This window comes from Haemaphysalis longicornis, unplaced genomic scaffold, assembly GCF_048455015.1.
Source record: "Haemaphysalis longicornis isolate Haplotype H1 unplaced genomic scaffold, Haemaphysalis longicornis Haplotype H1 scaffold_7, whole genome shotgun sequence".
Classification (NCBI taxonomy): domain Eukaryota; kingdom Metazoa; phylum Arthropoda; class Arachnida; order Ixodida; family Ixodidae; genus Haemaphysalis; species Haemaphysalis longicornis.
The window spans coordinates 144,333,493-144,360,005 of record NW_027526422.1 but is presented as its reverse complement, the minus strand read 5'-3'; the positions used below and the strand labels follow the sequence as shown (position 1 = coordinate 144,360,005).

The 26,513-nt window shown below is 47.6% G+C and overlaps 1 protein-coding gene across 3 annotated transcripts in view; it reads left to right on the top strand.

Moving 5' to 3' along the window:
• Positions 1-26,513, top strand: part of LOC144147096 (uncharacterized) — a 393,394-nt gene that overhangs the window by 357,908 nt on the left and 8,973 nt on the right. The window lies entirely within an intron of this gene.

Genomic DNA, 26,513 nt, shown 5'->3' with positions numbered 1-26,513 from the left:
TAAAATAGGAAGCTAAATATATCATAATTCCGCAAACGTCAGGTCATAGCACGACGTTGCATACGTGGTTTCACTGCGCCTCCCACGACAGTATCCGCCTGTTTAAGAAAACAGTGAGAATCAATGCAAGAGCGTGATGTTTACGAGGAAAGTTCCTGACAACGCCTTCACTTGTCGTCTGTCCTTCGCAAATGTATTCTAAGCCCTACAAATCTTACACTAGGCCTAAGGTGAAACTTCTGAGGTACTCATTATCGCCCTTCTGTTTGGGCAAACTGCAAGCAAACTGTAAGCAGTATGGAAATAATATTTGGGAGAAATATGTGAAGGCAAAGCTTTCTTGGAACTTCTACTTGCTTACGCGCTCTGAGGTTCTGACAGTAGCAATACTTGTGAGTGGCGTTTTGACCCCTACACCGCACTTGTATCTGTTTTATGGGTTCATGCTGGTTTCGATAAGCGCAAATTACAGTGACAGTGCTCTACACAACTACACTTGGTATGCATCTCTTTTGGTTTTCAAAAGAAACAGTCTTTCGTTGGCGCTTCAGAAACTCAAATTGTCTGTCTGTCTTTCTATTCTGGTGCCCGGCCAAAAGTAAAATAATGCTTGCTTGAGGGCAATTCACATATAAAGGACACTTTCCTGGTCTATTAATTCTAGAAAGGTGCACCGTATTTGTCAGCATTGTTCAAGAAAAAGACAGCAGCTGGGGCAGGTTGAATAAACCACTGCAGGTGTAGCAAACCATGTTGAAAAATGGAAGACGAGCCCATTCCCGATGGGAGATTGGCCCGAGAAGATGAGGATTGAAGAAAAAAAATTGTGGAGGCAAATTTCGCGCATCACAAAAACATCCCCTCGCCAGGGGCACGATCAAATGCAGAGCATTTCCGCGGGGGGGCGCGCCTTCAAGTCGTATGGATTACGTATTGGTTGTTGTTGTTGTAATTGTTGTCTTCCAGCATAGACATTGTCGATGACGTCAATGGTGAAACGTGAAACGTGCCGTGAACCCCCTGCCGCGGCTATGACGCAACGTGGAGCGGCTATGACGCAACGTGGCGCGGCTATGACGCGACACAATCCACCACAATCCACTTTAATCCAATCCATACCAATCCAAGCCAAGCCAAGCCAATCCAAGCCAATCCAATCGAATCCAACCCATGCCCCCTGCGAGAGAGTGTTATAGCGCCGAAATCGCGTCACTTAACGAACGCGTGATGTTGACGTCACGATCACGCCACAGATGTTAGCGACCGGAGCGCGCGCGAACGACATATGTGGTTTAAGCGCGAACCGACAGCGGGGAGACAGCGCGATGCGAGCGCCCCCACCTGTTCTTGCGCGCGAACCGACTGTTGCTCAGCGCGAACCCAACGCGGCGAGAGAGGGTGTTGCGCACGTCCCCACCTGTTGTGCGCCGGAACCCAAAGAGTTTCATACTAATGAAACTAGAGGGGACACTGGCGCTGCAATCGTTCAACCCCCATGGAGCTGATTGTGTGACGTAGAGTCGTGATTTTTGAACTTGGCTCAACTTGAGGCTTGACAATTTTTATATGTATTAGGCTTCGCACTTTTCCGCTCGGTCATTTTCGGTTTCGGCGTCGAAATCGTCGGTGGGTCATTCCGGGGCAGAATTGCTCTTGGCGTTCGATTCCAGCGGCTCCAGTGCGCAAATACTGCACGGCTGGAATGAATGGATACGGGAAGCACTCCGCGCCGGGTAGTGCGTTCCATCCTCGTCACGTTCATGACTACGCTTGCGATTATAACACGAGCACGGTAGCGCCGAAGACAAATGAAAATATTTTATCAGCAGTAAGTATGTGTGCACAGCCGGTGATTTTTTTTTTAATGTTGCGGGAGCGTCCACCAGCGGGTGGGTCGGCACCTTATCGTGGGAGAAAGCGGCGGAACAAGTGAGGGTAGGCCGCTTGCATAGGACGATCCCGCCAGTGCAGCTGTCGTCTGCTAGGCTGTTCCCGCAAACACAACACAGTCTCTTTCCGTTGCTAATCAGCTGCGTGTATTCACCGGCGTAACCAAGGCTCACGCGCAATCGCTGTGACCGCCCGTAACCATGGACGCATATGGGGCGTTGGAAGCTGAAGGTAAAAACAATGTAATGATGCAGTATCAGAAAGGGGAAGAAAATGTACCTCTGCAACGGTAGAATGGTATTACCTATTGCAACAGAACGTGGCCAAATGATTGTCTGGGACCTACCAGTACTTTTGGGCCATAAACTATGGCTTACATAGCTATGTACTGGTGAAGCCATATGCCTGTAAGATGAGGTGATCACCGGCATGCATGCTTGCTATTCAATGAAGTCTCTGTGAGTCTACATTGGTCACAGCGTTCCCCATCCAGTGGCAGGTGTTGCTGTAGCAACTGTTTGCGTTAGTGGAACCCTGGCTCAGCGCCTGGAGACAGGCATATTGAGCACACAGAAAAAGTTGGCGACTGCACTAGGCGATTGTGCCAACAGCAAAGTGCAGAATTCAGTTTCACTCATTTACAAAAAAGCCCTCACCACACTCATACTCTGTAACACTAATAAAAAATCACAGCATTGCTTAATACATCAAAAGCAAGAGTGCAAGCTTACCTTGAGGAAGTTGTTTTGAACTTTTGAGGGCTGGTAAACAGCAAACATGCAAACTATGCAGTGAAAATGAGTGAAGACATAAGCATGTCGCATTAATGTATTGATTGTCCCATCCAAGAGCCAGCATTGCTTAATACTACAAAAGCAAGAGTGCAAGCTTACCTTGAGGAAGTTGTTTTAAAATTTCGAAGGCTGGTGAACAGCAAACATGCGAACTATGCAGTGAAAAGGAGTGAAGGCATAAGCATGTCACATTAATGTATTTATTGTCCCATCCAAGAGCTACTGTGAACATATTGGTACCAGGATTTAGTTTTTACCTACCAACCAGCATTGCCATTTTCGCAACTAGCATACCGATGTACGCAGGCTGCTTTATGCAGGAATGAACAAAATGGTTACTGTAAGTGGCAAACAAATGCGACGTTAGGTAACGGCAAAAAGATTGCCAGAAAAGAACCCTAGAAAAGCTTATAGCTGTAGAGCAGAAGTGTTTCGATCAGCATCTGCCAGTACAGTAGAAGCAGAGCAACAATATCTGATCAACGAACAAACCAAGTGTCTTAAAACAGCGTACACTCGGCATGACAATATACAGCCACAGTGAACAGCAGTGGGTGGATACAATCTGCAACTTGATAACAGCCAGAAGTAGGTGAGACAGCCTTCTACCCCACTGATAAGAACCTTTTAAGCCGTACTGACAGTGCAAGATGGGAAAGGGCAGCTTAACATTTTTCAATCCATTGTTCGGGCATACATCACAGGTGCATAAACAAAACACTGCAGCCACAACGTATAATGTAAGTTTAAGTGACATTCACGTGGTGAAAGCTGATCCCCTATGCCACACCTTCATGAATATGTTGCTGGAGGAGGTGGCGGCGCCACAAAAAGTTTGTGAAAGGTGCACAATTGAACCTGGCTTCAATGGAGATTTACATGAGTAGTGAGGACGTGCCAGCTCCCTCACAGTCATTGGCACCACGCACAGTCCTCCTCAGCAGGGTCCCTCAAGTGAATACCACTTTGAAACACAGTGGGCTAAAATACCACGCAGAATACTCCCCCTTCATTCTTTCAGTTCAATAAGCACGTACACAAGTCTTCAAATGGCTGCTCATAGTAGTTAAATGAAGTCGGTTTCATGCTGTGCCAAGGCTATCGCAAACGAAGCCACTGCTATGAGTCACATTTATGCATACAATGTATGGTTTCGAACATGTAATTTTCTTGCACCCGAGAAAGTTTGAATCTTGAGTGCCTAACAAGCAAGATTCAAAGAACTTCTTCCATGCACTACAAGGCACTTTCCTCACCACTTGTTTTTCTCTTCATTGTGCAGGTGAATGTACAGGATTGTTTTTACTATTTACATATCGTAGGCTGTAATCAACCTCTCTCCAAGCCCTTTTGCTTTTTGAATGGGGGCCCTTGCTAGAATTTTTGTGTTTTGGGCAGCTTGGCGGCATGCCTGCCTTGTCTTGCGCTGCTGATGATCCATCCAATGATCCTGACTTGGAAACTGGTTGCATGCCTTGTGCAGCTTCTTGTGTTGCCTGCTGGTCTGCTCCTTGCACTGCTGACACAGCTGGGACCTGTATCGAAATGGATGGCATCATTGAAGGTTTTCCAAGGCTTTTGTACAGATATTTAGAGCACAAGTATGTACTCTTAAAATCCAGCTCACTAACATGCTTATTACAAAAGGGGTTCCAGCAACATAACACATTCAATGACTCTGGCTTTCTCATAAAAACACACAGTTACGATCAGCTGTGCGCTGCCGTGTTGACGCTGAAGTCATTACTTAAACCAAAGAGAAGACACATACAATGAACTCACAGGAAGCTAACAATGTTTTGAAAGGTCGTGCTTTAACAAGACATGACTTTAGCAGTTGGATTATTCAAGACTGAACAACCACACAAAATGAGTAAATGTTTTGAACTTATTGTGGAACAGCTTCGGAACAATGAATGCATGAAGGCAGCTTGTGTATTATGGAAATGGTACCCCAGAGGCACTATTTAGTTGCTATTTAGGAAAGCACCGTCTGATCAGCAACATTTACACTGTTTGACACCTTCGCACGTAATTTCAAACTGTTCCTGCGCTTCGGCACGCTTGTGTGGAGGCACTAGAAAAAATAGGGTGCCTTCAATTTCACACGCGGTCCTGGCTATATCTGGGCCTGAGACCTCGGTTAGACAGGTGATGATTGGCACTTGTGGGCATGTAATGTACACGCACGGTGCTTAGATATATCAGTGCGCGTTATTGGTCATCTAATAGAAACATTCCACCCGGAGATTTTCACAAAATTAGGAACTCCCGTAAAATGCAGCCCACTGCTCCAGAACGATCTGCATGCCTGCCGCTCTTAGCAAGACGAGGCCGTCTTCTGGAAGGTTAACACGAATGAAGTACGAGAATTTTTTCGCTGTGTGGCCTGATAAGATACCCTGTTTCCTACGTTTGTCGCTCTCAACATATAAAATTAACATTTGCTCACAGAAACAGCCCTACAGTGCGTCAATTAGACATCAAGAATACACGAACAGTACAACAAAGAAAGAACCCGATTGACGGAAGCCGAGTGGCCGGCTGACACGACGTGAGGCCGCGCCGCGTTTGCAGGACAAATAAAGATGTTTTCTCTCTCTCTCTCACCCGATTAACCATCCCGTCAATAAAACATCGTCTACGTGTTAGCGACGAACAGAGGTGATATGGTCGAGTTCCGTGGTCGAGTTGGCCGTTATGGCTTGTTTAAGGCACCAAAGCAAACAATCAGCTGTTACTCAGTGTCCTTTCACGATTTTGTGAGCATGCCGACCGCACGTCGGGTAAGGCGACTTATCCATGAAAATGAACAACAACCGTGTATACTTACTTGGGATTATATGACGCGTCGCTCCGCTACTCGTAGTCTTCCAGAACGAAATTTAACGCCGTACAGCGGCCCTTCAGCAGACACATGCCACTGCCACGCCACCACAGAATGCCACCGCCAACTCGCACGCGAAAAACAAAAAACAAACAAACAAAAGAAAATACGCTTCGCCACCGAATCTCCGGCTACGCTAAACTCAGCCGTGTATACAGTTCACAAATCACTTCCCCTCTTATAAAAGAATACTTCTAAACCTTAATTAAAACTTAACGTATAGTACAAGTTGTTTACGCGACTAATAATTTATACAGTAACAAACATTAGTTGTAGCTTTTCAATTTAAAAAAAAAAGTATTTTGAGTCAAGTCAAGATGTCGGCATAGTCAAGCCAAGTTCGAAAATTACACGTCTATCTGACATGGCCGCCCTCATGGGGGTTGAAGCAGACGATCAACGGCTCGCATAGACACTAGCGCCAGTGTCCCCTCTAGTGTATATTAGTATGAAACTCTATGCCCGAACCGAACGCGGCGAGAGAGGGTGTTGCGAGCGGACAGAAGGCGAGGAGGACGCGGGGTAAATGGCGCACCTGTAACCGACGGTTGAATGAGTCAAGGATACAAGTCGCATGCGTAACCTTCCATTCTGTGTCGGCTTTGTGGCGCGGTCGGTAGAGCATCATGTACCTTGCGTTCTGCCCGCCGAGTCGTGGAATCGAAATTTGGCGTCGGTAAGTGTTATTATTTTATATAGTGTAGGGGAAGCGATGCGGACTACGGACGTCAACGCGGGTGACATCGTGAGTTACTTAAATGCTCTGCATGTAATATTATTATTCTTACTTGAGGAAGCAGGTCAATACATACGCCGTGTTTGCAGTGTGTTGTGAAACAAAAGCACATGTGTGCTTACTTTTTGCACGTAAAAATAAAGAAACGCGTTGAGAACAAGTTATAACCACAAAATACAAATAAGGCTGCCGCAAGATCTCGTGCTCGCTACCAACAGTTCCAACGTATGGTGCTGCTGTTTGAACGCCGCTGAATTGAAGTTCGCAAACTTCCGATACGTTTCTCGAGACTGGAGGAGAACGGCGTGAAAGGTTGGCGGAAACGATAAGAGAGGTAGTTACGTGGGACGAGCTGCGGAAGACTATCGCCCTTTCGACGAACGTTTCAGCGTCAAGAGCAGGTGCGCGGCCGTTTTTTGTTTCTTGTTCTTATATAGCGAATTCCTGAAGCACATTGACAGAAGCCAAAGCTTTGTTAAAATCAGTTCTGCGGAGATGGTACGCACATGCTATGTTTCCGAGCCATCACGTTGTAGATCACGCTGCATAATATGTTTGAATGTTTTTTGGGTTGCGAAACACAGTTTTCATTGCGCATTCTTAATATTACTCAGACACTTCTCATTTTCAGCAAATCCCCCAAGTGAATATGTGACTTGACGAAGGGAACCACAGCAACGTATTTTATTGCGATGCTGGCAGTTTGCGAAGATAACACGGTTATAGCGCACTTGTCTCTATGGGTAAAAGCAGGTTCAAATAACCTTCAATCTCAAATTAATGTTTACTCGTTACATCAGCGTCAAGGTTGCCTACAGGACAACCTGGACGAATAATCACGCAGTGAGGGAGGCACAAAAAGCGTTTGTCTGTACTATTAAGGCGTTCCGCGTTGGAATTGTTAAAATTAAGCGTATTGGAGCAGTACATCAGCTCCTGGTATAAGAGTGAACACCTGAAGACCAGCGAAGCTGTAGAGCTCCTGTGAGGGGTAGCGTGTGGGTTTTTTGTTCCGAGCCAGGGTACCAAACCGCCCTCTAAAGAATCATTGCACAAATATTCAAGATTGCCACCACAACACTTTGTGGAATCGTACAAAGCAACAGTTCTGTTGTAGGTTCACGCTCGAAGACAAATTGGCCCTCATCAATGCGATTTAAATAGTTTTAGAACCATAAAAGCCGCAGAGAGCCGAACTGAATCTTAAATGTCTCTGCAGAAGGTCACTGCGATTTTGCAGTTTACGCACTCTTGGTTTCTCCAAGCATACTCGCGTGTTACGTGTGTGGAGTTGTCGCTTTCGGGTGGGCTGTCAGATCCGAACGCACTGGATAATCGCTATCTCCAACGGTCGATTGCAAAAAGTTACCATCGTGGCATTCTGCTTCCGAAGGGACTTTTTTTCTCCGAACCGGCACAATATATAATAACGAAGAGCGCGGGATTCTGTGTAGTACGTGCGGCTTCTCAAAATTCCAGTTGCTACGCCAGCCTTCAGCACAAGCCTTAATGCTGTGATTACCCCCTTCAAAAAGGCGGCGCTATATAGTATTCATTTATTGTTCATTTATTTTTAGATGCGACTGCATCTTATTCACTCGCCCTGGCCATGCATGCATGCATTACTCCATCCATCCGGCGTCGTTGTCCACGCCAGCTGCGCATGCGCTCTCCGCCGCTCTCACCGCAGCGTTATCTGCGGGTTAGCGCTCGCTCCTAGCAATGCCAGCTGTGCGTCGGCGCGCGCTAGCGCTCAGGTAACGCATGCGCATGCGCTGCTCTCTCTCATTCCCCTCACCGTTATGCGGCGGTATACAACGCGGTACCTGCGCTCCTCCGCTCCGTCGTTCCGGCGCCGGTGCTCCGATGTCCAACGCTGCTTTCTTTGAATGGAGACTAACAAGCCTGCTATCGCAATAGTCGGCGCAACCGCAAAAAGCACCGGCCAACCTAATAACAGAACTGCTAGCACCAACGACAATGAGGCTGCAAAGCGACGTGCACGGGATGCGGGAACCCCGTAGTAGACGGAAATGCATCGTAAGCGTTCATGGCACGTTTCACGCGATGGGAGAATCAACAAAACGGAAACGCCGAGGGAAACCCACGATGTCTCGCATCTACACGGGGTTCCCGCGAGGGGAGGTGCGCGTAATTTTTGCTACCTCAAAGTCCCCATAGAGAAGGGGCATTACCTGACGGGCGGGTAAGGTACACACACAGAAAAAAGAAATAGTAGTACAGTAAATAAAAGAAAAAAATACAAGGCATGAGTTTCAAAGCAATATACAAGTTGTAGAATTTAAAGATAACATAGCACCAGGGTTAATATAGCACAGTTTCAAATAAACTAGAATGAAGTCATGGCAAGCAGTTTTACTTTGAATAGTTCAGGGTCGCTTGTTTTTACAACATTGTCAGGCAGATTATTGCAATGTTTTGCACAGGTTATGAAAAATGAGTTTCCGAATGTGGTGGTTCTGGGGCGGGGATATAATATGTGAATTGAATTAATACTGCGGCAAGAAGTTTGTGGACGGGGGCTGATGCACTTACTGGGTGAGAGGGAATGATAGTATCTACGAAATAGCGCCATTTTGGCGAGTTTAGGGCGGTGACTAAGGAGAGGAAGGTTGGTGCGTTGTTTTAATTCTGTGACACTTGTGAATGAAGAGAAGTCAGAATGTGTAAACCTAACGGCGCGATTTTGAATAGCTTCCAGTTGATCGATGAGGTAAGTTTGGAAGGGTTCCCACATTGCTGAAGCGTACTCTAATTTGGGTGGACGAGTGTGGTGTAAGCCTGTAATTTGAGGTGCGGAGGGGCGTGTTTTAGGGTGCGTTGTAGGTAGCCAAGAGATTTTCGAGCTAATAATGAAATGTAAGCGATATGAGTAGACTATGAAAGGTGAATGCCCAAATACTTATATGTGTTAGCTGCTTGTAGGATTGAGTTATTAAGCGTATAGTTGTGAGTGGTTGGTTACGCCTGTGGAAGGAAACGACTTTGCATTTATTGACATGGAGAGACATTTTCCCATTTTTGCACCATTTTTCTACTGCTTGTAATTTTGTTTGTAATTTTGTTTGGTCTTCAGTGTTATTGATTTTGCTGTACAAGACACAATCATCTGCGAATTGGCGGATTTAGCTAACAGTATTGCATGGTAGGTGATTGATATATATCAAAAAGGGGAGAGGGCCCAGGACTGTGCCTTGTGGTACAACTGAAATAACGGGGTGTGTGTCTCAGGACGTGTTGTTAACTAATACAAACTGTTTATTGTTGGTAAGGAACTCGTTAAGCCATGCTAATACGTCAGGGTCCAGATTAAGCTGTACCAGTTTGGCCATTACGTGGTAATGTGACACCTTATCGAACGCCTTTTCAAAATCTAGGAATATGGAATTTGTTTGTGTATTGTTGTCGTGGTTGACGTGAAGATCATGTATGAACGCGGCAAGTTTATTTTCACACGATAGCCCTTTTCTAAATTCATGTTGTGCAGGGTGTAAGTAATAGTTTCGTTCAAGGTGGTTGATGATGTTCGTGAATATGATATGTCACATTATTTTCGATGGGACGCTCGTTAATGATATCAGTCGATAATTGAGCGGCAATGCTCTAGTGACGCTTTTGAAAACTGGGGTGATTTTTGCGATTTTTCAATCAATGGTGGGCTAAGCCGAGGAGAGGGATTGCGTAAATAGCGAAGCTAGAATAGCACTTGTTAGTTCTTTGGTGTTTTTCAATATTTTACTGGTGATATTGTCCATACCAGCAGCTGATGTAAGTTTCATAATATTGATGATGCATACTATTCCATTCACAGCTATTTTTATGGCTGGCATGAGTTCACTTTTAGCGCTGTCAGTAGTTGTTGGACAAGAGCCGTGTTGTTTTTTGGTAAATACTGCGAAAAAGCATCGTTAAATAAGTTGGCAGCTTCACAATCACTGAGTTGTTCACCAGAGCAGTCTGATAAAGCAACCTGGGCAACGATGGATAGATTTATGGTTTTCCAGAACTGTTTCGGGTTTATTTTGAGCATGGTTGGAAGCGTTGTCTGATCAAACGCCTTTTTAGCAGTGTCAGTGGCTTTATTTCCTTCTTGATCAGCGCTGTGATAAGCATGCCAAGTATCCGCTGTATTTCTTTCGTTGGCTTTGCTGAAAAGACGTTTTCTTTTACTGATTAGCTTTTTTATAGCATTGTTGAACCATGGCGCAGACTTCTTTTTTATCGTAATTGACGGGATGAATTTGTTCGTAATTCATTTAGTTTGTCGCGAAACATTTCGCAGTTTCATCCCACGGAACGGCTATAAAATTCGTCTTTGTATACTGTGTGAAAGTATTCAAGTTCAGTGTTAAATGCTTCGTAGTTTCCGCGGTCATACAGTTTAATTTGTTTGGGGCTGGCTTTTTGAACTTTCAACATTAAGGCAAACGAGGCTAGAATTACTTTGTGGTCACTTAATTTTTTAAGGCAGTGAAGGGATTGAACGCTACTGGTGTCGGACATAAGGATGAGATATAATATGTTAGCTGTTTGTTCAGTTTCTCTTGTAGCATGGGCGATCACTTGTGTTAGTTCGTAATTCTCAATGCAATTAACAAATTCGCTGCATTCTCTCGAGCTAGTTGGGCAGTCATTAGTCCAATTTATATTTGGATAATATAAAGTCTCCAAATAGTATAAAATCTGCATGGGGATACTTCTTTTGCAGGTCGTTTAGAGTATTGTTAAGGCATCTAACGAAATCCAAGTCCTGCTTTGGTGGTCGGTAACACACGCCTAAGATTATGAGACCTTGCGGACGTTCGCATGATAGCCAGAGCATCTCTCGAGGCGTGTTAATTGCGATTTTACTGTGACGGACGCATGCTTTAATTCCTATCATTACACCGCCCCCTCGTTGTAGTGTACGGTCACGTCGATAGATAAGGAAGTCTGGTAAATACGGGAAAATTTTGAAGTCATTTATAGTTGTTGATATCCAGGTTTCTGTAAGTATGCCTATGTCACATTCCTATGTTTGATTTAGGTCTGTAAGGGATTGGCGTTTTTGAATGATATTACGAATGTTAGTGTAAAGGGCAGAGAATGATCTTTTGTTCTGATTACCGTCTGTGGCACTACGTTTGGTGTCGTGGAGACGTGGTAACGGGGATGAAGATCTTGCAATATTGTGGCCTAGCTAGGGTGACGAGCACCCTTCAACCTTTTTGTGAGTGGTGTCATAGCAATAAGTTTTGGAACCGATTACAAGCTTTTTGTATTTTAAGACTGCACCATTCTCACGAGCGAATCGAACAAGTTCTCTTCGAACAGAGCGGGTGGCGGTACAGAAGTATTCTATAATTTGTGCCTTTTAGTTTGGCGCCATTGGATAGCACCGTTTCCCGTGTCTCGAAAAATGTAAAATTAACAATTATAGGGACGGTTTTTCCCGTGGACGATTTTACCTAGACGGTGTGCCCTTGCTATTTCCTTTGGGTCGATGGTTACATTAAGATTGGTCTCGCACAGTCTGATCACGGCTTTCTCACTGTCAATCCATTTATCTCATTCCTTCTCTTCGATGCCGTAGAAAAGTAAGTTGTTGCGGCGCGACCTATCTTCCGCGTCATTGATTCTGTCATCGATATTAGTAATGGCTTCGGTGGTTTCTTTGTAGTAGTTGAAATTAAATTTGCAACGTCGGTTCGAATTTCTGGAATGGAAAAACATCCAGTTTCCGTTTTTGCGATTCGAGCCATTAAATCATTAAGTCTTTCTTCTGCAGAGGCTAAACGGCTCTTGATACTTTTAATTAAGAAATGATTGAATCCTGGCCGGCTTCTAACTTATCTAAGAGTTCCTGAATTGTAGGCTCGGTTGAACTAGGGTCATTAGATGAGCTACGTGTGATGGGACCATCTCCTGGGAGCCGCAGAAGCAATCTAGCGTTATTTACACACTGACTAAACAAGGCGGCAAGACACTGTGGCTCGGCAGTTGCAATAAACATCGATTTCTAGATTTATTCGCAAATAGGGGTTCGTATTTACGCACCTGCAGAAGGAACAGTAGCGGGGTTATGCGTTGCGCAATGTCGGAGCAGCTCCCGAGCCCACGAAGTGTCGATCCAGATGCGCGCGTTTTTACACCAAACAGCAACGTTGATGTCGATGTTGGTAGCGGCGGCGTCACTTCCTTCAGCACCAAGGCAGTGCTGACGTTGGGGCCCTCTTTCGGTGGAAAGGGAGGCGTTGCCGGTTCGAGATGCATGGTAGATACGGTGGTTGGTTCTATGTTGTGGCGATAACTTCATCCTAATTCTTGTGGCAGTGGTGAAATTGCAGAAAGGACCTGCAGAAAGAACAGTAGCGGGGTTATGCGTTGCGGCATGTCGGAGCAGCTGCCGACCCCACCAGGGGTTTATCATGATTATCTTCGTTAAGCCAGGTCTTTGTAGCAGCTTTACTGGTTTGTTTTAACCGCTTGTAATTTTAGCCAGTTTGTAGTTTTAGCCACAGATACGATAAATGAATGGAAGCTTCCTGCTTCGACCTCACCTTCAATCTTATACAGCTCACATAACTTCTGTTTTCAATGCTCGTTTCGGTTACATGCTGAAATGTGCCTAGTTTTCCTTTCTTTCGGACTATGCCATGTAACACGTCCTAGTACCCTGCAAACACGCCTGTAAGGTAAGAAAAATATAGAAATATACAGGAAACATAAAATAAATGTGAACTGTATATATTCACCATATCTATTGTATTGGTATAAAAATATTTTTTGTTGTTATTTGTTATAGGGCTATGCAACGTCTTTATCTAGGTCAGCCATGCCGCGAGAACACGATGTAGAAATTTTATCATAGCGCGGCGTAGCCTTAATTAATTGTGGAACAGAAATTGGCAAGAAAACACTAATGCAAACAATACTGAATTCAGGTGTAAAACTGTTGCACTGCATAGCTATGACTGCAAGGTTTCGAACCGCAAGTGGAAGGTCTTGCGCTATGAGATAGTTATATATACGTAGACTACCTCGCACGGGTTCTTTGATTATTCGTACCAATTGTGAGTGCAGTCATAATTGTCCACGAGTCCTAAAAATAGTTGTAACAAACCGGGGCGAATAGTCCTTAGGTGGAGGTAAGGAGCCAGGTCTGGCGAGCGCCTGAGTCTACGTCAAGCTGAAGCGGACATTGTACTACCCGTTTTCTTATGGTTTCTATGCCATATGGAGTTTTCAAAACCCCGTTTTTGAAATTATCAGCCGTGAAAACGGTCCGCACGAAAGTTTATATGCCTTAACTTCCTGTAATTGCTTTCCCAAAGCCTGATAACTAACGGCACTTTTTGATAATAGAAGCTAATAAAAAACGGTTTCACTTCACGGCACGTAATACCACGACAGTGTTATTAGGCTCATTTTTCACTTTTTCAGTGGCTGCTGGGTGTGCGCTAGCAGCCGTGCTTATCAAACGTACGTGAAAATCTGTCATCGCTAACAACAGGAAGCTATAACTAAGGCAGGCAGATGCGAGGACCTCCCCAAGTCTGTCGTACGTTGCTGGGGCATCTGGAATGTCCAAAGGAGAACAATGATACTATGCTAGAGATGAAAAACGAATTGGTGATTTTAGCACGCACTACGCCTGTGCATTGGAGTCTCTTCTATGCACAACTGTTGCTGGTATGCTTGGCAGGCATGGTCTCCAGCCATTACTGCAGCTAAAGCCACGCGCCTTTCGCAACCTGGCGCCTCTCCCACGAGGGCTGATCCCGCCACATACAGTGTTTTACCTAAGTAAAAGACGCCCAAGAGAAACGTGAATGTTACCACAAACCAAGGAAGGCATAGATTTTAGCGGAAACAAGCTTCCTAATAACAAGCCAAACCCAGTATATAGGTCTAATTACGATAATGTTCAAAATACTTCTCCAAGGTCTCACGTCTGCCACCACCGCAAACGTTGTCTATCCGACGAGGCATAACGGCCCGAAATCAAGGTAATAAAATACCCAACTTGTAAGGATGGCATCCTAAGAACCGTCACGTAAGAACCATCCACATGACTTTGCAAACCAAGTGGCTGAACGGATTTCACAATCGCTAAAACATAGAAAATCTCCAACTCCAGCGCCCTCACCATACCACACCTAACCTTGGCAATAGCAGGATTGAGAGAAACAACGATAGATGCAATAGAGACATTGATTATGAGGCTAATATCTTATAGCCTGCCCTAACACCAACCAAACACAGAGACGAAAAACGAATAAAAATAATCAGGACAAAATCTAAGCTAGAGCAACCTAAATGTTTCACTCCCACGGATAATATCCAGAAAATGGGTCTTTATTACACCCTAAAAAAGCGTAGAAGCCACCCTCCCCTCCTAGCACACCAAGCGCGGCCGGGGAAACAAGAACTGGGACGGACTATATTGACGATCATACAAAAAAGAACCGCTCGACGCCATAATAAACATGCCAGCGATTGAGCGACTCCCGATAAAATCTATCCGCTACAAAAGACATGGATATCAACATACTCAAGGACAGACAACAAGCCAGGGCAGAAGGCAAATTTCTCGGAGAAAATCTTAAGAAACACGAAAAGAAAGTATACGCTGACCCCGAGCCGTAGAAATATAGGAAGACAATTTTCCCACGGGAAAATCATGGCAAATTTTCCGAAAACTGACCATGCTTTGCGCAGGAACTAAATACAGTTAAATTCGCACCATACTCTTGGCACTCAATCTAGTCGAACTGTCAAGGAACACCATAAAACTATTACAGATTCACAAAGGCAAATAGACTGTTCGTTGAAGGCAAAACTAACGCTTCAGAACGATTTTCTTCTCCAGAAAAAAGTACGCACCAAATGGGCATCCGAACACGAGGGCCTAGAAACCAACAATGGAGCCGACGAAGAAAGTTTACAAGGAATTGCAGACCATGTTTCATTGGTCCATGAAAAACACACTTTGCTCACAAAAAAAATGTGGAGAACGTCTGCCTTCCGCTGCCTAGGAGCATGATTAAACCCTCCCCACAAGAGGGGAACAGACGCCGAGGAATCGCAAGCCCTGGCGAAATAAACCACCATCTTATCTACAAATCTAGATGGTTGAAGATTTTTGGGCCAATAATAAGGCATCAAATCAAGTCGGTTCCAAATGCGGGAAAGCTTTCACCCGCTTACCCCAAGCTGGCCATGTCCAAATGTGGGCTCAGGGGAGAACACCTAAAACATCCTTATTCGAATTTTATCGAGACAATGCTGGAAGCTTTGACGAGATTGTCTTCTGAAGATCAACATTAACTGGTTGAGTGGGAAGAAAATGGTGTGCTGAGCCTGAAGCCCTGGACGGTGGCGCCACGCTCGAGTTGCCTACCATCCGTTTAGTTCACTTTCTTGAACTCCCACTCTTTCGTACTCAACAAAGGCCCTTCCTATAGTTCTTTGCCCCTGTACCTTTGTTTCTCGTACGAAAAACTATAAGTTTAGGTCCGGACTTCTCGCTGAAAGTGAATACCACTTACCCTGCTTAGCATTTTCCGCACGCTCCTTGAAGGAGCCATGAAGAGAAAACACAAGTTTGGTTAATTCAAAAGATTGCCTCGTTAGAATCCTACTGACACCACTTTTAACGTAAACTTCGGTCGAATAAGCCACATAATAAGGAAAAAAGGGAATGGCCATGCGACCCACTAGCTCATTTCCCGCAACAGAACCTATGATGTCACGCGAGACAGCTCTGCGATTGGCGAAAGGCGGAAAAAGCAAACGAAAATTAGGCACAGTATAAGCCTGCCGAACCAGCTTTTTGCCTTAAATTTAGGGCACATTCTTTTTAAAGCCCTAAGAATGGTGGTAAGTGTAAGTTACGAAAGCACATGTAAACATAGAAGTACCGCTGCGTACTGCTGCTGTTGGTACTGCGGCACTATTCTTGTTTAGCTGCACAGGACTGCAGGGATTTGGGGTTGTCTCAGACGACACTGGCCAAGTGATTTACGCGACGGTGTCTTACGTTAACATATTTGTCGAGCGAGCAGTATGTTTCACGAAACAATTTTCTGCCAGAACGAAAAACAAGTCAGAAAACGACACGCCATGGTAATGTGGCGCCACCTAGGTTCAGTAACGTAAACAAACGCGCGAATACCTCGATACCAACTCTGCCGTACAGGGTGGAGACACCCTTTGAACTGGACACGTATTGGAAGTGTTGTGCCAGTGTGTTAGACTGGTCTTCGAGTGTGTCCCCTATTCTACTAACCAGAGGCAGGCTGTCTTTTTGTTGTCCTTTGAGTTTTCGTATGTGTGTCCAGACTTTGTGAGTGTCGGTGTATGAATTTATGGATGTTTGGGAGGTGCGCTATATCTCCGTTCTTGTTTCACGGCGGACACGCTTCCCAAGTGTTTTTGGCCGTTTAAAAAAATAAGGTTATCCGACGTGGGGTACTGGTTAAGGACATCCCACGCCTTGTTCTGGGCCTCTCGTGCTCGCCTCGAGTCCTCGTTCCACCATAGCCCCCTTAGGTTGCGCCGTGCACCAGATACCTGGAGAATGGACTTTCTGGCAGCATCAAGGGTGTGCTCCGTGAGGAGGTGGGCGGATTTCTCTACGTGTAAGTGTGCTATGTCTGTGTGTTGTAATTTAGATGCATCTGTGAAAGTACTCCAGCTAGCTTTTGCTTCGTTAAACTTTCTATTGGAAGAAGAACTGTTGGCGCCTTTACCTAGGTGTGTTAATGTGGTTGGGAAGTGGTCGCTACCATATGGATGTGTGGCCCCGTCCCACCTGAGAGGTGGAAACAGAACTGCAGAAGCCAGGGCCAGGTCAACGTGTAAATATAAGTTGTGTCCTATATAATGGTATGTAAACTGCTTTTTGTTAAAAAGGCATGCTCCCGATGATATTAGAAACTTCTTAATAAAGCGTCCTCGACATCTGTGCGGGAAGAACACCAAAGGAGTTAATGAGCATTGAGGTCTCCTAATAAAATAAATGGTTCTGGTAACTGGTCTATCAGAGCCTCAATCTCGGAGCCGTATAGCACGAGGTCGATGAATGTAGAGCGAGCGTACTGTTATTAACCTGTTGAATATATTTGTGCGAATTGCGACAGCCGCAAGGACAGTGTTCAAATGGATAGGGTGACAGGCTAAATATTTCCGTGTTGTGATGGTCACAGAACCTGAAGACGTATCAACACCTTCCCTGTCCTTTCTATATACCATATAGCTGTTCAAGAAATTTGTGTGTCTGCAGTCTTAATGTGTTTCCTGAAGACACATCACACTTGGTTGGTTCGAATGCAATATTTCATTGACATCATGGCGGTTTTTAAGGAGGCCTCTACAGTTCTATTGAATAATATTTCCTCTTCCCATTACGGAGAGTTAGGAGCTACTGGAGTCTGTGTGTATGTGTTCATGTGTCTTTTGGGGTTTGTACTCTTGGAGGGGGCTTTTTGGGCGTTTCTGATGGCTTTCGCGTCGGAGGCCGGTAAATGCGGCGCGTTGCAAGCAAGAACGGCCCAACGTCCATGTCGTCATCAAATTTTCTGTGGGTGCCCGACAAACCAGGACCCCTGGACTTGCCCCACCTTCGGGGCGCCTTCGTTTGAGCCGCCACCGCCGCGGGCGTCGGGAGCGCCAGAAGGGTCACGGCCGGTGCGGTGGCGGTTGGAGCCGATGCGGGGCCCCCCCTGTCCGTTCCATCGGCACCCTCCAACGTACTGCAGGACGAGGAGGTAGGGACGGGAGTGGCATCGGTCCCGACATAGACGGCTGGCACCACAACGGCCAGTGCCTCATCAAGCGGTGTGGTTACGGATTGGGCTGCCAGATGCAACCCAGGGGAGAAGAGGGAGGGCGGGCAGCAGCAGGACACACTCTGACGCCGGGTACTGAGTCCCTGCCGATACCACACGCCGCTCTGCCCCCCTGCGAGCTGTGCCGGCGTACTTGCCCAGATGAAAAGAGGCAAACCTCTTTCACGCCTCCGGGAAGGTGATGTTACCTGTTACTTTTAGATTGATTACTTTCTTTTGTGCTTAGAAATTCTCGCATGTGCGGGAGTACGCCGCGTGCGGGCCCCCGCAGTTAACACAATTGAAGGTGGTGGAGTTGCAATTATCTGCGGGGTGGTACGGTGCGGCGCATTTGGCACAGGTCGTTTTGCCGCGGCTAGAGTTTGTGCCGTGCTCGAACCGATGGGTTTGGTATGTAAGGTTGGACTGGACATCGTATGAAGCCTGCTTTGACCGACTCGGGGAGCGTTGAGCAGTCAAATGTCAACATAAAGTGCTTTGTACGGACTTCGGTGTCATATCGACGTTGGCTATTCTATCGACGTTGGCAATGCTTGTTCTGGTCTCGAAGGCCCTGGAGCAGATCTGTCTGTTTTGTTCATAAGGTTGTGGCGTGGGTCGGACTCCGGCGATCCTCCGCACGTGGCTGCTGTGTACACAGCCCGGCGTGAGATGCAGGCAACACAAAGGCAACCGTTGAACATAAGCAATGGTGGGGTTTATTCTCCAGACCCCCATCGCCCTTCTTCGTCTTGGTGCTGCGTGGTGGCGGCCGGAGCCGTTCGGCTTGGAATAGGCTCGCCCGCGTACGTTGGCCTGCAAAGGGAAGAGGAATTACCTGGCGGCCGTTCTTCTCGCTGTGCCGAACCGAACTGAATCCGGCGCGCGCAGCGTCCTTCCTCCCGCCCAGCCGTACGGCTCGTGAAGTCACCGCGTTCTCCCCCGCGCCCAATTGGGCCGTCTGGACTCATGTGGTGCGTGCCGTGCAGGTGACCACCTTGCCTCCGGCGAGGAGTGATCACGCCATGTACCCCGCGCCAGTGGGTGCGGGTTTCCGCTACTACCCTTTCCACATGCCTCCTCCCTGATGACTGTCACCACCCCGGTTTCAAGATGGTGTCCGAATGAAAGATGGCTAGCATTCTAACCACCTTAGGCTAAGCGGTTTCGCCTACCTTTCATTCCACCTCCAGCTCCTCCAACAACTTCTGGAGGCGGGCTGCGTCCTCGTCCGAGTCGTCGGGCTCCCCGCACCCCAGGTCCAGCATGTCGGCGTCGCCGTCACTTTCACGCCGTCACAGCACGCCGTCAGTCACGCCGTCACAGCACTTCCCCGAGAGGTCGCCGACGCTGTCGACAACATTTTGGTTTCCCCCCACACACAAGGACAATACGACGCCCTCAAAAAGACGGTGCTGGACCGCGTGGACGAGCCAGAAGAAAGCAGTCTTCAGCAGCTATTATGTCGGGAAGAGCTGGGCCACCAACGACCTTTCCAACTGCTCCACCGGATACGGCAACTACTCGGTGTGCACGTGCGTCAGCACCGCCAGCTCCCACTTCTTTGTGAACGTTTTCGTCAACGGCTGCTGCAGTCGGTGCGCGTGGTTCTCGCGGTTTCAGGTAAGACGTCCCTTCATCAAGTGGCGCAACTTGCCCATCGTATCACGAAATACTCTACTCAAACCTCCGCGCCCATAGCTGCTTCAAGACCATACGAACAACCAGATCGACTGTCGCGCCTTGAGGAGAAAGTGCAACAACTCGCCGGGACCATGCAGCAACTTTTTGCTGTCGGGCGCTCCACAACAGGGCCAGCAACGACGCAAGCGATCCCCTTCAAAACAGCCAAGCTTTTCTCAGCGAACCCAGTCACGAGATAGACAGGACGGAGTTTGCTTGTTCCACAATCGTTTCGGCATGGGTGCATGCTGCTGCCCTCAACCTTCCTCGTTTTCGGGAAATGCTCCGGCCAGGCCTTAACGGCAACTTACGTTATCGACCCTCCACCAAGCCGCCTGTTCTTTGTAGTCCACCGCGTAAGCAACTCGCGCCTTCTAGTTGACACAGGAGCCGAAATCTCCATTGTCACAGCAACCCCCGAAGATTCCCGACGTTGCAATAACATCGTCGCTGAAGGTGGTGAAGAGCACTGCCTTCGCTACGCACGGCGTCTGCTCGCTGACAATAGACGTCGGACTCAGGCGCCTGTTTCGCTGGGTCTTCGTTGTGGTGAAGGTTAATTTCGCCATACTCGGAGCCGACGTTCTCAGCCACTTCAACCTGGATGTGAAGCGTACGTGACCGTTGCCTCAAAGATAACAACACAACGCTGAAAGTACTTCGTTTGGAGTTCAAAATCTGCTCATCTTGAATCTGCGCCTTCCAGCCAGTATCTGCCTACCACAACGTCCTGGCCGACTTCCATTCTCTCACCAAACCCCGCAATACGGAGGAGGAGAAGGAGGAGGAGGAAAAACTTTATTGTGAGCCAGGTGATGTGGGAGTGGCTCCTCAGTCCAGGAGACCATGGGACGACCTTGCTGTCTCAGCCCTGGACACCAGGAGTTGCTGTGCATCCAAGCTGGCGCTGGTCGTCAGGTTCTCCCACAGCTCAGGAAGGGGAAGGAAAGTGGGTAAAGGAGGGAGGGTTGGGTTGTGTGCGCACCCCAAGATCATGTGTATGAGGCTACATGGGTTAGGGCAGAATTTACATGTGGCAGAGTATTGGGTGGGGTACATCCGATGTAGCCAAGTTGGGTGAGGAAAGGTGTTTGTTTGAAGCCTCCGGAGTATTACTTCTTCTGTTTTAGTAAGATGTGGGTGAGGAGGGGGAAAATGTTGTCTTGATGTGCGGTAATGTTGGGTGATGTCTTGAAATGTGAGCAGGGGAACGAGACTTGGTGGTTCCTCAGAGGCCTGGGAGGAGAGTTCGCAGGCTTGTCTATGGGCAAAATTATTGCCCGTTAGTGAGGAGTGTCCCGGGGTCCACACAATGTCGATCTTCCTGTTGGGGGCGTGTTGAGCCAGGAGGTTCCACGTAGTTGAGGCCACGTAACCCGATAAAAAGCTGCGACAGACGGCTTGACAGTCAGTAATTAGAATTGTGGCGGGTGTTTGAGTGATGGCGAGGGCCACAGCAAATTCTTCCGCGGCCCAGGTAGATGTGGTCTTGATTGAGGCGCAGGTGATGATCTTGTCTTTAGTGGTTGCTACGGCTAAGTAATGGGACGGATTGGAGTAAGGGCTGGCATCTGTGTACAAAACGTTAGGATTTTTTCCGTAGATTCGTTCTTGGGCTTGGCTACGGGCGTGTCGACGACCGGAGTGCAAAGTGGGATGCATATTTTTGGGAAGAGGGCGGATACGAATGGATTGACGCCAATTATGGGGAAGAGGTTTTCTGTCCGTGGTTTGAGCAATTGACATTTTGAGCTCCTGTAAAAGTGCCAGTCCTGTTGGTGTTTGAGTTAGACGGAACAGCCGGTGAAACATAACGTGACTCACCACATCGTCAGCACCGGGCCGCCAGTCACCGACCGGACACGACGGCTGTCCAGCCACAGCCTTCAAGCTGCACGGAGTGAGTTCGAGCATTTGCAGCAGCTGGGAATTATTCGCCCTTCGTCTAGCAACCATTCATCCCCGCTGCACATGGTGCCTAAAGACGGCGGGAACGACTTGCGCCCATGTGGTGACTACTGAGCCCTGAACGCATCAACAACGCCAGGACCAGTATCTTCTGCCACACATTCGCGATTTTAGTTCGCGCCAGGCAGGTACTAAAATATACAGCAAAATCGACCTCGCAGCGGGATACCACCAAATCACCGTCGAACCGGAGGACATACCACAAACAGCCATAACGACTCCATTAGGCCTGCTTGAGTTTGTTCGTATGCCCTACGGCTTGAGAATGCAGAACAGACCTTTTAAATGTTAATAGATGAAATCACCCGGGTGTTCTTTTCGTCTTTATCCACCTGGATGACATTTTGGTGGCAGCAGAGCGCCTAGCGAGCACGCACAGCCCCTCCCCCCAGCTCTTCCAGCATCTGGATGAGCGCGGTCTCGTGTTGAAACCTCAAAAGTTGTGTTTGGTGTAGAGGCTCTCAACTTTCTTGGCCACCACATCACTGCTGAAGGCATTATGGCATTGGAATCGAAAGTGAAATACGTAAAGACGTTTCCTGTTCCAACATCTTTCAGCAAGCTGAGAGAGTTCCGCGTGCTCTTAAGTTTCCACAGGCGCTTCATTCCATCTTGTGCTCAAGTACTCCAGCCGTTGACCGACCTGCTGCGGCGAGACTACCTCAACGCCCCAGAATTTTGTTGGTCTGACTAACAACAGACCACTTTCCAAAAAGCTAAGGACGAACTGGCCGAGGCTACCCTTGTCCCCCATCCACTGCCTGCCGCCCCTACAGACCTCATGGTGTACGCCTCCTTCACATCGGTCGGAGCAGTGCTGCAGCACCAGGAGTGTGCACAGTGGAAGCCACTGGGCTTCTTTTCGAAAGACCTGAAGCATGCAGAAGTACCGTAAAGCACGTTCCGAAGGGAGAGGCTCGGAATCTATTGTTCCATTAAGCATTTACGCTACTTCGTCGATGGTCGTGAGTTCTACATCTTGACAAGACACAAGCTGTTCACCTACGTATTCAACATCAGCAGTTCCTGCTACTCAGAAAGGGGAAATCATTCAGCTTTAATTCTTTTCGCAGCTTTCTACAGACATCCGCCAAATTCCTAGAGTCCAAAACGAAGCAGCCGACGCCTTGTGTCGTGTGATAGCTTCTGGCACAAAAGTTATGGACTAGTAGGAAATGACCGTGGCTCAGCGGGAGGACACTGATGTAACGAGACTCAAAGGTGGGGGATCTTCACTCGTTCTTTCGGAGGTAGCACTTCCCTACGTCCAGGGCACGATAACCTGCGATACCTCCCAGGCAACACCACGCCTTTAGTCCCACTGAATTTTCGTCGAGTGGTATTCAGCACTTTCCACTCCATCAGCCACCCAGGTGTCCGCGCCACCCGGCGGCTGATAACGGAGCGCTTCGTTTGCCCCGGCATCAACGCGAACGTGCGACGTTGGGCTCGGACATGTGAAACGCGTCAGCAAGTGAAAGTGACTCGACACTCGGGCTGCACTACAGAAATTTCGGGCTCCTGAGTCGCGGTTTGACCACGTTCACCTCGACCTGGTGGGACCGCTACGGCCCTTCCAAGGTTTCAGGTACCTGGTTACATGCATCGATAGATACAGCTGATGGCCCGAAGTTATACCAATTCCGGACATATCAGATGAGACCGTCGCGCAGGCGTTTATTCAGTCATGGGTGTCTCGCTTTGGCTGCCCCACCCGCATAACCACTGACCGGGAACCGCAGTTCCAGAGCAACCTGTTTTCCGTGCTTTCGACCCTCCTCGGCACGAGGCTGCAGCATACAACCGCCTACCACCCCGCCAGCAACGGAATGCTGGAGTGCTTGCACAGACAACACAAAGCTGCACTTACAGCGATACTCGATCACCAGCACTGGGTGGAAAAGCTCACGCTCTTCTTCTTGGCCTACTCTCAACAGTGAAGGGAGATCTCGGCTTCAGCGCAGCGCTAATGGTGTACGGCTCAACAGTGCGGCTTCCGGAAAAATTATTTTCCTACCAGACACTTTCCGCTCGAGCAGCCTCCGACCACATCGAGAAGCTGCGCCCATAGCTTGCGCAACTCAGGCAACAGCACATCACATCGCATTCAACAGAAAGGTTTTACTTTTCCCGACATGGACTTAGCTACACATATGTTCATGCGACACGACGCAACGAAGCCGCTCCTCACTCCGCCGTGCGACGGCCCTTTCAATGTTTTGGGACGCAATAACAAGACCATCGCAATAGACGTGCAGGGCAAACGAGGAGTCGCCGTCGTCCGCGCTAAGCATGCTCATCAATCAATCCATCATTCCGTTTATTATTACAAAAAATACATAACACGGGCAAAATATGCAGAAGGAGGTCCCATAGTCGAAGACTGTAAGGGGACCTCCTGTGCAATGTAAAAGTTAAAAAAAAGTTTAATAAACGCAGCAGATAGACAGAGAAAAAGAGAACATCAGTAACAGTGGGTACAAGCTAATAAAACAGGGATGCAAGTATGAAATATCATACAAAAGTTATCAAGGTAATACACTTTATGAAAACATAAAACAATAAATAAGTGCATAACAGCAAAACACAACATAAATGGAAGGACAAAAACTGGCTAGTCATTGGACATTGTATATTTTTAGCTTGTTTTTCATTTCATTAAGTGTAAGTGATGTTTTAATATCTAGGGGTAAGGTATTCATATTGAGGTTTATGTTCATGCACCCTCTCACGTACGTTTTCAGTGATAACCAGTGGACTCTGACCTTTCGCCATTCAGCCGGTAACTGCTGCCTTTCTTTAGAGGCTCCACAATCTAGTGAGGAGCCTCTGTAGCGGAAGTCGCTCAGCACCCGATCGCATTCCTTTCTCCCCTGTCGGCTGCCGGCTCGACGTCAGTGCAGCTTTGTTGAAGACGCATATTGGCGAGGGCCCCCCCGCGGCTGAGGGTCCTTCTCCCGCGCTCTTCAATGGTGGGCTTTCGGGGGGAGCGCTTAACTTGCTGTCCAGCTGACTCCTGGCGTTAGTCCTGGCGCGGTTGTCGTCTGCTCGCTTGGGGGGAATTTTTACTCTCTCTTTTGAAGTACGCGGAGGTTCCCCTTCTTTCCCCCGTCGGGGAAAGCTCTCGGCGCACACATCTTTGGAAAGTAAACTGTCCTGTCTTTAAACTGCAAACAATTAGCACGTCTCCTCTCTCGCCTCCTTCAGAAGCCGACATTCGGGGCTGCTACAAGTTAACGTGAGTTCCCGCCTTAGCGGAGGAGCACACACGACGAAATCACGCCACAGACGCCGAGTTCGCGAATTCCGTTGCCGTCGGCTCTAGCATGAGCGAACGCGGTCCACTTTGGGAGAGAAATGAAAGCCTGCGGACTACACGATCGCGGCCTGCCAGGGACAGAGAACGTTCAGTGAAAATTCGGAAATCCATGTAAGGTCCGACATCTAGATCTCCGACAAAAGGGGTGGAGGACGCCAGTTCTGCTATTTCTCGCGAATTGAGCCCCTTGGGCACGATGCGCCAAAGGTTTGCTTTTGCCCCCTTTTTTATTTGCTCATGAAATGTTGACGCCGGTATCAGTCCCGGTAGAAAACAACCCGGGGTGGCTCAGTGGGCATGGCGTTGCACTGCTGAGGCTAAGTTTGCGGGTTTGATTCCTGGTGGCCACCTGTTTTCTGAATGACGTAGACAGAAAAAACGCCACTATACAGATGTCATGGGACTTTAAAGATCACCAGGTGGTCGAAATTATTAGGAGCCCTCGACTGAGGCGCGCCTCATTGCGACCGGTGTGGATGGGCATCGAAATTTACGAAATTTGAGAGCATTTGGAGTTCGCTTGAGTCGAACTTGCTTTGATGGCATCAGTTGCGGGCCAATGGGCGACTGTGTCTCTTGTGCTTGATACCGTTGACAGAACGTAGAACTATCTTCCCTGCGCATGCGGGGCACCGGCTCAGAATGCGTATCATTTCTGTCGTATCCGCGTCAATACCATTGTCCTCCCCTACACATTTCAGTAGCCTCGGCTCCATATTTTAGTCTAAGTGGAACCTTTCGAGCTAGGCTGCCTCAGCCGTAGCTTTGGGGTTGAAGGGATGAAGTATTTTTGTGGACGCTTTATCAGCACGGCTGATAGGGGACGGCTAGCAGCCACAGGAAAATGAAAAATTGAGCCAAATCACAATTTCAAGTTAAATAAGCGAAAGAGTATACAGAGGGTTATTTAACAAGAGTTGTCATTAGCAAAAGGATATAAAGCTAGAAAACTTGAAATCCCAATAAAATATAGCAATCCTATCCCCAGCCCTACGAAATTCGCCTGAAAATCCTGAAACCCTTCTGCGAACTTTCAATAATCACTGGTGTATTTCGAAACCCGCAAAGAGGGTTCAAAATATCGAGAACAGTTTATACCTGGTAGCGGATGGAGGATTCCAACAACGTAATCCCGAGCATCATTTATTTTAACGGCCATACTCACGTGATCGCATTACCTGGTATCAACGGCAGAAACTGTTAAAATGAAAAAGTTCGAGCAAAAGGCTGATATAACGCTCCAACTAGAAGTATGCAAAGTTTGTAGGGAAGTACTGCAAATTAAAAGAGATTGGCCGACTTCGCTCCAGCGGTACAACGCTGGAGAAACAGCAGACCTGACGGCCCTCTCCCTCCGTCGGAGACCCGAATGTTGCACCTCCCAATTATTCCCGACTTTGCCGCT